This window comes from Acomys russatus, chromosome 32 (genome assembly GCF_903995435.1).
Source record: "Acomys russatus chromosome 32, mAcoRus1.1, whole genome shotgun sequence".
Lineage (NCBI taxonomy): Eukaryota > Metazoa > Chordata > Mammalia > Rodentia > Muridae > Acomys > Acomys russatus.
The window spans coordinates 37,087,606-37,098,031 of NC_067168.1; positions in this window are offsets into that span (position 1 = coordinate 37,087,606).

Sequence of the window (10,426 nt, forward strand, 5' to 3'; positions counted from 1 at the left end):
GTTTGCTTTCTGTTTGTTAAGGCTGCCGCTCTCCTTTGCCTCATCCCCTACATTACTTCCTTAGTTGATCTCTTTCTGTGTATGCAAATATTCCTGAGTTCCTATCTCCTGAGATTTCCTCCTAAAGCCTAGTTGCTAGTATTGCTGACACTGTTCTCTCACAGGCCTCACAACACATCTTGCCTCTTCCTCCCAGACCTGCTCTTCCTCTGGTTTCCCTTCAGAAGATGGCTTTACAGTTGCCCTCGCCCAAGCCAGAAACTGAGTCGACTCCCCCAACTGCTCCCACCATTGATGGCAGCGTAGGTAGAACCCCTCTCCTCTCACAGACCGTGGTGTGTGTGTCACCTCGGACGCTTCAGTGGTGCCCTCTAGCTAGGCAACCAGGTTTGCTTGCTGAACTCCCTTGTCCTTTCCGCTTAGTGTTCTTACTGTGTATTGGTCATTGCTAGACTGGAACAGAGAAGTCTAAGCCATTGTTTCATCTTCAATGAGTAGTGCAGTCCTGGCATTTGAATAACTGCTTGGGCTAATGAATACGTGTGTGGTTTTTTTTAATGACCTATGAGACCTTCACAGTTGCCTCATTTGACCTTCATAGACATCCTGCCCGGTCACTGACCAGTTCTTAGCCATGGATTACAAGTTAAAAAATGAAACTCACCTTATTTGTGACTAGGAACCTCATTATTGTGTTTCTTAAATTTAGTGCAGTGCTCAGCATGTGGTTCAAATATTATGTGAATGTTGCTAAGAAAACAGACTGTGATTTACCCTAGTAAATTAGTAGTAATGTCAGGATTCAAACCTAGGTGTCCTATCAGACCTACTCCATCCTGTTAATAAGTACATCCATCATAGTCTTTTTCATTCCCAAAGGAACCTACATACAGAGGGGAAAGACTGGATAACTGCTTAGACTGAGCTGAGTTCAGTAATCTACAAGTTACCTTTGGTATTGCAGAAAGACGGTGCTGCAAAGAGTTAATGTCCGTTTTTCCTTTTGTAGGCATCGACCCTAGGAGAAAAATGGCATGCTATTTAGTAGTTACTTTCCTTTAGAGATGGTTTCTGGCTCTTCTGGAATTTAAAAGTAAGTAAACTTGTTTATGAGAAGGATGTCTTAGTCAGCCCTCCTGACTACAAGATCCTCAGCTCATAAACTGTCTTACATGTGGAATGCCACATCATCTCCCAAGGAGAAAACCCCAGGTGACATCCAGTGAACAGGGACTGTTTTGTAGATTTGCTGTATTTCCTTGCTTTCTTGTTTTATGCATCTGAATTTCATTTCTGGGTAACTGAGACGTTTCAGTCTTAAGTCGGAAATCTTCAGCCTTAAGACTTTCAGTCTCATTCATTTAGCTATTTTGCCCAATTTAAGAGATGAACTTGTATCATTCTCTTATTTGGATTTAGACTTTTAGGAAGTCACATTAATGAACTAGTTCGCTCTGAGGTCTTGGTAGCAGGCACAGCAGTCATCCAGAGATCTGAGCCTTGTTGCAAAAGTAGGTTTTCATCAACCTTTGGGTTAAAGAGTTTCTCATTTTTATCTCATATTTGGAAAGTTTCTTCACCCTCCACTATGAGTACTTTATAAATACTCCATAATTTCTGCCTTGAAGTGACCAGATACTGAGTTCATGTCCTGTACAGCCGTGTCAATGCAGCCAACAGCCACCACCACCACAAAATTATTTTTTTCTTTAATAAAGGGTAGATGTCCTGTCTCCCAGTTTTCAAGGGCACTCTCCCCTCTCCAGAGCAGCCTTCCTGAGTGCCGCCAGCTAATCTCTAAGACACATGTTTAGTGTTTCAGTTCTTCTCCATCAGAATGTTGAGGTTGCCATGAAGTGAACGAACTACAGAAGCTTAGTGTCTCAGCAGCTTGTCTGTGGCACTATCACATAGGTAGGGCTGGTAGACCACAGCCTGCGGGCCAAGTCTGCCCTGGCCCATCCCTTCTGAGGGAAGCACTATGGGAATATAGCCGAGTCCATCCATGCACTGTCATGGCTGCTTCCCTCTACACCTGCGTGGTCGAGTAGTTGCTCCACAGTGTGGGCAACATGGCTAAAGTACTTCATGGAAAAGTTCCCCAATTCCTGCTTAAAATGGCCTCTATCCTGGAGCTCAGGACAAAGCCCATGCTCATTAGGAGTTGGCTCCTCGCTTTGGGGGATGAGAAGAGAAAGGCAGATAACTGAGGTCCTGAAAGGCCACAGCCGCAGCAGAGTACGGCTGGGAGGAAGTGACCTGTTCACGGAAGGTAACACTGCTGCCTGTGGTAGTTCTCTTTCCCCAGTCATGCCGTTTTAAATATGTCTTTGCATTTCATTGAGATAAAAATTTACAAATACTAAGTATCCACTTCAGTGGATTTTTATATTCACCTGTGAATGCACCACTCAGATCAAGGTAGAAAATATTTCTGTTACTCCAGTAGGTGCCCTTTACGTCTCACACAGAGATAATTGCTGGTCTGACCTTTATTGCCTGTCAGTTAGTTTTGCCTGTTTTAAATCTGTATCAAGTGGAATTATATACACACTCTTGTATCTTCTGTTCTATATGTCTGCTGTAGTAATCCATGTGGATGTAGCAGTTCAGTTTTCGCTTCTATGTCCTAGTCCGTTCGTTGTACCAGTTTATCCATTCAGTGTTGATGAATATTTGGATTGTTTCTAGTTTGTGGTCATGAATAAAGTTGCTACTAAAAGCCTTGTGTCTGTCTTTTAGTGAGCATGTTTTAAGCCTCCTTTTTTTTGTATTCCTTGGCAGATAACCTTGCTTTTGTTATTTGCTTTATACAGGTTATTTTCTACAAAGCATCCAGAGTGGTCCTTTAAAATCTCTCCGATAAATGCCACTTTCCTACTCAAAAACCTCCAGTGGCTTGGTGGCAGGTTAACAGCTGAAGTCTGTCTGTTCCAACATGATTTTTACCCCACATGTACTTTTCTCTTGACACCTCTCTCTCTCTCTCTCTCTCTCCCTCCCTCCCTCCCTCTCTCCCTCTCTTCCTCCCTCCCTCCTCCCCCCTCTCTCTGTCTCTCTATCTCTCTTTGCTCTGCTCTGTACTGAATACTATGCTTGTAAATGTGGTGATTAAGAGAAATGTTGTGTGATTTGAGTAGTTTTTTTGCTGTTATTTTGAGGCTTTGAACTTGGTTTTGTATTTTTCAGCCTGGGGAATGAATCCCTTCCTTAAGCACGTGGAGCATACGCTCTGCTGCTCTTCACAGAGGCGCCACTGATTTTGACATAAGCCTTGATGCTGGGTTCTGATGTGTTGGTATACCACTGAGCACCGGTGCTTAACTTTTAAAAGCTATTAAGAAATTAAAGCATAAAATCCATCTTGATTTTAGGAATGTGTAAGTTCGTGTATTGCAGTTCTATGGATTATAGTTAGAATTTGTCAGTGTGATGACATTGTTAATAGTTGATGGCCGTGGGCGCCAGGTGGCTGCTGGAAGCTGGGGCCGAGGAGCCGGAAAAGGAGCAGGATAAAGAAGTCTTTGTACAAAGTCTAAAATAGTACAGCCGTAGGACCTCTCTGAACGTGTCGTTGGTACTGTTCTAGTGGTTGTTAAATAAGAATTTCATTACCGAGGCTGGAGAGGGCCCAGCCGGTCAGAGCTACTGCTCCTTCAGAGGACCACAGTTAGGTCCTCGGTTCCCAGCACCCACACCAGGTGGCTCACATTGTCCTGTAACTCCAGTTCCACGGAATGTGATGCCCCCTTCTGTCCTCCATGTCGTCATCATGCTCAGACGTGTAAATTTAAGCTACACATTTTCAAAAATAACTGTTGTGCAACTGAAGTGTAAGAAACGTGACATGCTTAAAGAATTAAATTCAGTTTTGTCAAACATGGGGACATAAGACCATTAAGAAAGTAAGGAACATTCTTAAAACTTTACATCTAGTGTCAACTAATAAGGGAAATTTAAGGAGGAAAGAAGAACATTGTTGACAGGCAATGCCATAGTCAGGTCAGACTCCCACCAAGTTACCGTTGACTGGTGACAAGCTTCTGCCTTCTAGTTGGCTGTCTTGTGCCCTCATGTAATGGGAGCCTTTGCTTGTCTGTACCAACCTCATCTTCACAACGTATGTAACCTCTCAGCTCTTGCAATACTGTCACACTGAGGGAGGGTTAGGATTTCAATATAAGGATTTCCTGCCGTGGGGGCTGGTAAAGTACTTGCCATGAAAGCATGAGACCTACCTGAGTTGAAAAGGCCAGTTGCCACACACACACACACACACAAAAAAAACCCAGTGGTGTGCTGGCACGCACCGGAAATCCTAGTGCTGGGGAGAGAGATGGAAGGACTCGAGCTTGCTGGCTAGCTGATTTTGCTGAGTCGGCGAATTCCAAGTTCCCCGAGAACCTGTTTGAAAAAACAAGTGGAGAGTAAAGAAGGTGCCCCATGTTGCCTTTGGACCTCCACATGTTTACATACCTGTACACACACACACGGATAGCATACAGAATTCAGTGTATGGGAAATGGGTATCTCTTAGAACTACCTTTAACTCTGCACCTGTTCTTCCCGCCTTGCTAGGCAACCTTCCTCCGCCTTCCTGGCTTCTGTAACCACCCTGCTCCAAGGCCGCTGATGGATCTCATGTACTAGCTCCATAGTCTTGGGCAGTGACTTGTCATTCAGCCTCTCATCTGGCCACGCACACACTTGGAGTACAGTGAGGAGTGGCTGTGGAGGGAAGATGTCTGTGCTGTGTCTCATGGGTTTCCTCGGTTTAAGAAAAAAGGCCCGTGCAAGGGGAACTGATTAGAGAAATGCAAGAGTGTCTCACGGAAGGTAAACATGTGAGGACGTTAAACTTGGCGCTCAGGGTGGGCTCTGGTGTTTCATCAGTAGGAGCAAAATTAATTTCTTGCCCATAGGTCTTGTTTCTTTACACCATCTGCTTTGTCTGTCCTTGTTTCCCCGTGTCCTGTCGTCCCACCCTCCCAATACCAACCTTAGCTGATGCCTTTTGGTAGAACACAGTTGTGGCTAGGGAGATGTTTCTCTTGAAGGGTCTGTCATATGTAGCTGCAACCCCAGGTCTGGGATGGAAGAGTTGAAGAGGGAGACTTTCTAGGAGGTGCAGGTACATTAAGCACTGCCTCTCTCAAACATGCTGTAAAAGTATCTTTTATTCACCTGTCTCAGTTGTCTGGAAGGGTTACTGTCTCCTCCTGCTAACCTAGGCCTAGTCCTGGAAGCTTCTAGCCTCTGTACAATCCAACCTAGGCCTAGAATGTTTTCAGTCTCTGAGACTTATTGCTGAATAAGCTCACCTTTGTACTTTCTGAGCTCTGGGCTGGCTGCTTCAACTCAGCTGTTTTGGCTCAAACTCTTCTCCCAGCTGACTTATTTAATCTGCCTTCTCTCTCCACCCAGAATTGCTCTGCTTGGCCTCAAACTTACTCAGCAATCTGCCCTAATCTTCTGGCTTCTCATTTTTCTGGCTCATTCCATCTTTACCTGAGTTCTCTCTCTGCAACCCATTTCTCTATTAGTGTCCTGGTTAAAAAAAGCAAAAACAAACAACCCCCCCCCCCCCAAAACTGCCTCCTCTCTGTAAAACTGCTTCTTAAGTAGCTTCCCTTTTCCTTTGTCTTCTCGTGAGAGTTGGGCATATCCTATTCTGTCAAATCTCTGATTCATCACCTTTTCTGCCACTCAGTTAGACATCACTTTCAAACATGGGTGCTTCCTTCTACAAACTCACTTTACCTTTGTTTGCGGATAAAGGCATTTTATCACCACACGAGGACCTAAGCTTTTTTTCCCCTGATACTTGGACTATACCAGACTGGCCTTGAACTCAGATCTGCTTGCCTCTGTCTCCTGGATTAAAGGTTTATTTGTTTTCCAGCTGGATCACACAGACCTAGAAGATCTTTGGATGTGATCTCTTGCCAGAGCAGCCATGTTCTGAATTAACATTCCTCTACAGATGTTCTGCTGTAGTGAGCCCTCTGATGCCAAACCTGGCAACTTGAGTCTTAACTGCCAGGACCCACATGGTAGAAGTAGAGAATTAACTCTAAAAAATGTCCTCTGATGTTCACACACACACACCGTGGTACACTCACCCATCCTCAATCAATATAAAGAGTAATGTATTAAAAACCATGATGACACCAAAAGGTAAAATGACTGCCATTGAAAAAGTAGTTTGTTTAAAAAAAAAAAAATTAAGCCAGGCAGTGGTGGTGCAGGCCTTTAATCCTAGCACGCGGGAGGCAGAGACTGGTGGATTGCTGTGAGTTTGAGCCCAGCCTGGTCTACAAAGCGAGTCCAGGACAGTCAGGGCTACACAGAGAAACCCTGTCCTGAAAAGCCAATCAATCACTCACTCAATAAATGAATAGGAAAAAAGAAAAGGCAGGTTGTAGGGCTGGGAGGTGTCTTGGTTATAGAACTGAGCCTTAGAGTGCCATGCAAGCCTGAGGACCAGAGTTTAGAGCCTGTGCTGCCTAGTTTTTTTGTCAACTTGACACGAACTAGAGTCAGCAGAGAGGAGGGAACCTCAATTAACAAAATGCCTTATAGAGCACTTTCTTATTTAGTGATTGATTTGGGGGCGGGGAGCCCAGCCCATTGTGGGTGGTGCTATCACTGGGCTGGAGGTCCAGGCTTCTATAAGAGAGCAGGCTGAGTACACCATGAGGAGCAAGCCAGTACGCAGAACCCCTCCATGGCCTCTGCATCCATCGGCTCCTGCTTGAGTTTCTGTCCTGACTTCCTTCAGTGCTGGACTGTAAGCCAAATAACCCTCTCCTCCCCAGGTTGCTTTGATTATGGTGTTTTCTCACAGCAATAGTAGCCCTGATGAAGACAGATCCCTAGAATCCACATAAATGTCGGGTAGATGTGGTCACCTACCAGTAATCCCAGTGCCAGGAGAAGTCAAGAATCCCCTGAGCAGGTTGACTAGCTAGACAAACTGAATCAGTGAGTCCAGGTTTAGCTAGGGACCCTACCTTATATTAAGATGGACAGTAATTGAAGAAGGTACCTGTCATCAACCCCTGGCTTACACACTCACCCCCACCCCATGTACGTGCATGTGCCTACATGCAGTCTAACACATGCACAAAGGGGTGGGGATTTATTAGAGCACCAAGAAAATTGTGGTGGTTTGGATGAGAGTGGCCCCCATCAATGCATATGTTTAGTACTTGGTCCACAATTAGTGGAACTGTTTAGGAAGGATTAGGAGGTGTGGTCTTGTTGAGGAGGTGTGTAACAGGAAGTGGGTTTGGAGGCTTCAGAAGCCTCCAGCTGTCCCCAGTGCACTCTCTGCTTCCTGCCTTTGGTTCAAGATGTGAGCTCTCAGCTGGTCCTGTCACCACACCTTTGCTCTGCCATCATGGACTCTGACTGGGAACTGTAAGCCCAAAAGAAAACCACTTTTGGTTGTGAGCCTAGCCTTCAACGGCTGAGCCATCTCTGCAGCTCCCCCAAAAGACCACTTTTATAAGTTGTCTTGGTCACGGTGTTTCATCACAACAATAGAAAAGTAACTGAGACAAGAATGGATGGTACACACCACACAGGGATGTACATAAACCATAAAACATCAGTGTCCAGGAGCGAGGGGAAGAGTGAGTAGGCAAGGCAGGACAGCAGGCTTAGGGCCAACAACAATCTCACTGGGTTCTGCCATACAGAGGCTGCCCTGGCTGTAAGGGCCTTGGTCCTGGATGAGTCAAGCAGAGGAGTGTTGCCCCCTGTGAATTAGGAGCTAGACAGGATGGGGATGTAGAAATGGGCTCCAGGTGAGTCACGCCCTCACAGAATTAGTTAGCCGTCTCCAGAAGGATTGAGTGCTAGTAGGGACAGTCTTAGGTCAGTGAGGCCCCAAATGCTGGATCGTAAAAAATTACAGCACTAGAGAGTTGGCTCAGCAGTTAAGGGCACTGGCTGCTCTTTCAGAGGACCTGGGTTCTAGTGTAAGCATCCACATTGCAGCTCACAACCATCTTTAACTCCAGTTACAGGAGATCCAATGTCCTCTTCTGGCCTCTGCAGGTACCAGGCATGCACACGGTGCACAGATATACATGTAGGCAAAACACCCATACATACAAAAAGATTTTTTTTTTTTTAAATTTAAAAAGGAAAAGAAGCTGGGTGTGTGGTGCACACCATTAATCCCAGCACTCGGGAGGCAGAAGCAGAGGCAGGTGGATCTCTGCGAGTTTGAGGCCAGCCTGATCTACAAAGCAAGAAAACCCCTGTCTCAAAACAAACAAACAAAAAACAAAATAGGAAAAGAATACAGAAAACAATGTGCTGAAAAGATGACCCTGGTTGAGAGCAGTTGCTGCTCTTGCAAAGGACCCTGGTTCTCTGCTCCCACAGTGGGCATCCCACAATTTTCCTGTCACTCCAGGTCCAGAGAATCCCCTTCTGGCCTCCAAGGGACCTGCACACACATGACATACGCACATACAGACACATCCATATAAATAAGATAAGCCTGTGATTTCCTTGCAGAGAAAAGGCTTGGATTTGTGCTTGCAGGTTTAAGGGAGCCGCTTCAGGGCCTTGCTCTGTAGATGGACACTGGGTGTTCCTTCCAGCATGGGTATGTGAGAAACTGGAGAAGCTGTCTTGGCTGTTGCCCTCAGCCCACTAACCCTGTCAGATTACTGCCTACAGTGTCGCTTAGTGTCCCTCTCATGGACCACATGACTCCCAATGCTGAATAGAGCTTTAGCCTCCTCTAGGAATGGAAAAAATATGTTAACTGAAATATGAAAACTATGAGCTGGGTAGTGGTGGTGCACGCCTTTAATCCCAGCCCTCTGGAGGCAGAGACAGTCGGATGTCTGTGAGTTCGAGGCCAGCCTGATCCTACAGAGTTCCAGGACAACCAGGGCTACATAGAGAGACCCTGTCTCAAAATACCAAACCAGTAGTAATAATAGTAGTAGTACAATAATATAAATAATAATAATAATAATAATAATAATAATAATAATAATAATAATAATAATAATAATAAATTGTAGAAGCTACCATCTGGTGGATAAACAATGGTGGCTCTTTTGTGACCTTTCCCTGCTGCTCCTTTAACATGAGTGCATAACTGTTGTCCCATGCCCCGAACACACACCAGAAGACTGGCCTTCAGTCATCCAGCATTAGTCAGACAGCCACAGAATACCTCCGAGACACCATTCTTACCTGGCAGTTTGAATAGATCTTCGTCCCTGCTCTTAGTTGCTATAGAAGAGTCATACCCTTCCCTACTTGCTACCGCATGAGTTAGTAAGTTTGAAGGTGAACACCTGGGGAGTCATCTCTTGGGTACTGTTGGAAATTCCATAATAGATTTTCTTTTAATGAATCAAGGACTGGAGGGATGATTCTGGGTTTAAGAGGACAGGGGTGTGATTAATGCAGGCCTTAAGAGAATGGGAGTTTGGGTACCCACACAACTGGGTGGCTCACAACCTCCTGAAACTACAGCTCCAGGGGATCCAGTGTCCTCATCTGGCTTCGGAGGGTACACAAATACATGGGTGGCAGACACGTAGAGAGAAGGGGAAGGGGGAAGGAGGGAGGGAGGGAGAGAGAGAGAGAAAGAAATTTACAGCAAATAGGATAGATGGTAGTTTTAAACATAAGGGCTGGGGAGATGGCTCGGTTAGTAAGATTGAGGACCTGACTTGGAATCCCCAGTGTATGTGTGAAGCTGGACAGGAAAGGGTGGTATTTATGAACACTGAGGTAGGACATTTATTAAGTGTCTGCTATTCATTTTTCATGAGCATGCTTTTCACACATGAGGACAAGCAGATGACCGCTGACTAGTGTGACCTCTTAGCCAGTTTCACTGGGAACGCCATAAGCTTGACAGCATCACACAGGAGCAAGAGATAGATCGGAAAGGTTGCCTGGTGAACAATAAGCCTTTGGTTTCAGATCTGGTTTCCCTGGCAACCGGGGTTCACTTAATGAGTGACTCCAGGCAGCAGACATGAATTTATCCTAGCAACAGCACATAAGGAAGGAAGTCCTCAGCAAATAATATTTCATTTCGGTCTGTGTACATAAGTCTCTGGGTGATTAAAAAAAAAAATCAGAGCGCTGAAAGAGATAATGAAAGGCCTGGGTGTCCTTATTCCTTTCTTTGTGTGCCCTAATAATAGCCATTCAGAGTATTTTCCTACATTTTCTTTTTGGCTTCACATGTATACCTGTATATTGTGACTTGTATTTTAAATTTAAAAAATTTACATTTATTAGAATTATTTACTCTGTGTGTGTGTGTGTGTGCGCGCGCGCTCGTACGCGTGCACATGTAGGGGCCTGAGGACAGCTTGCGGAAGTTGTTTCTTCCCTTCCATCCTGTGACTGCCGGGGAGCCAACTCGGTGTGTCAG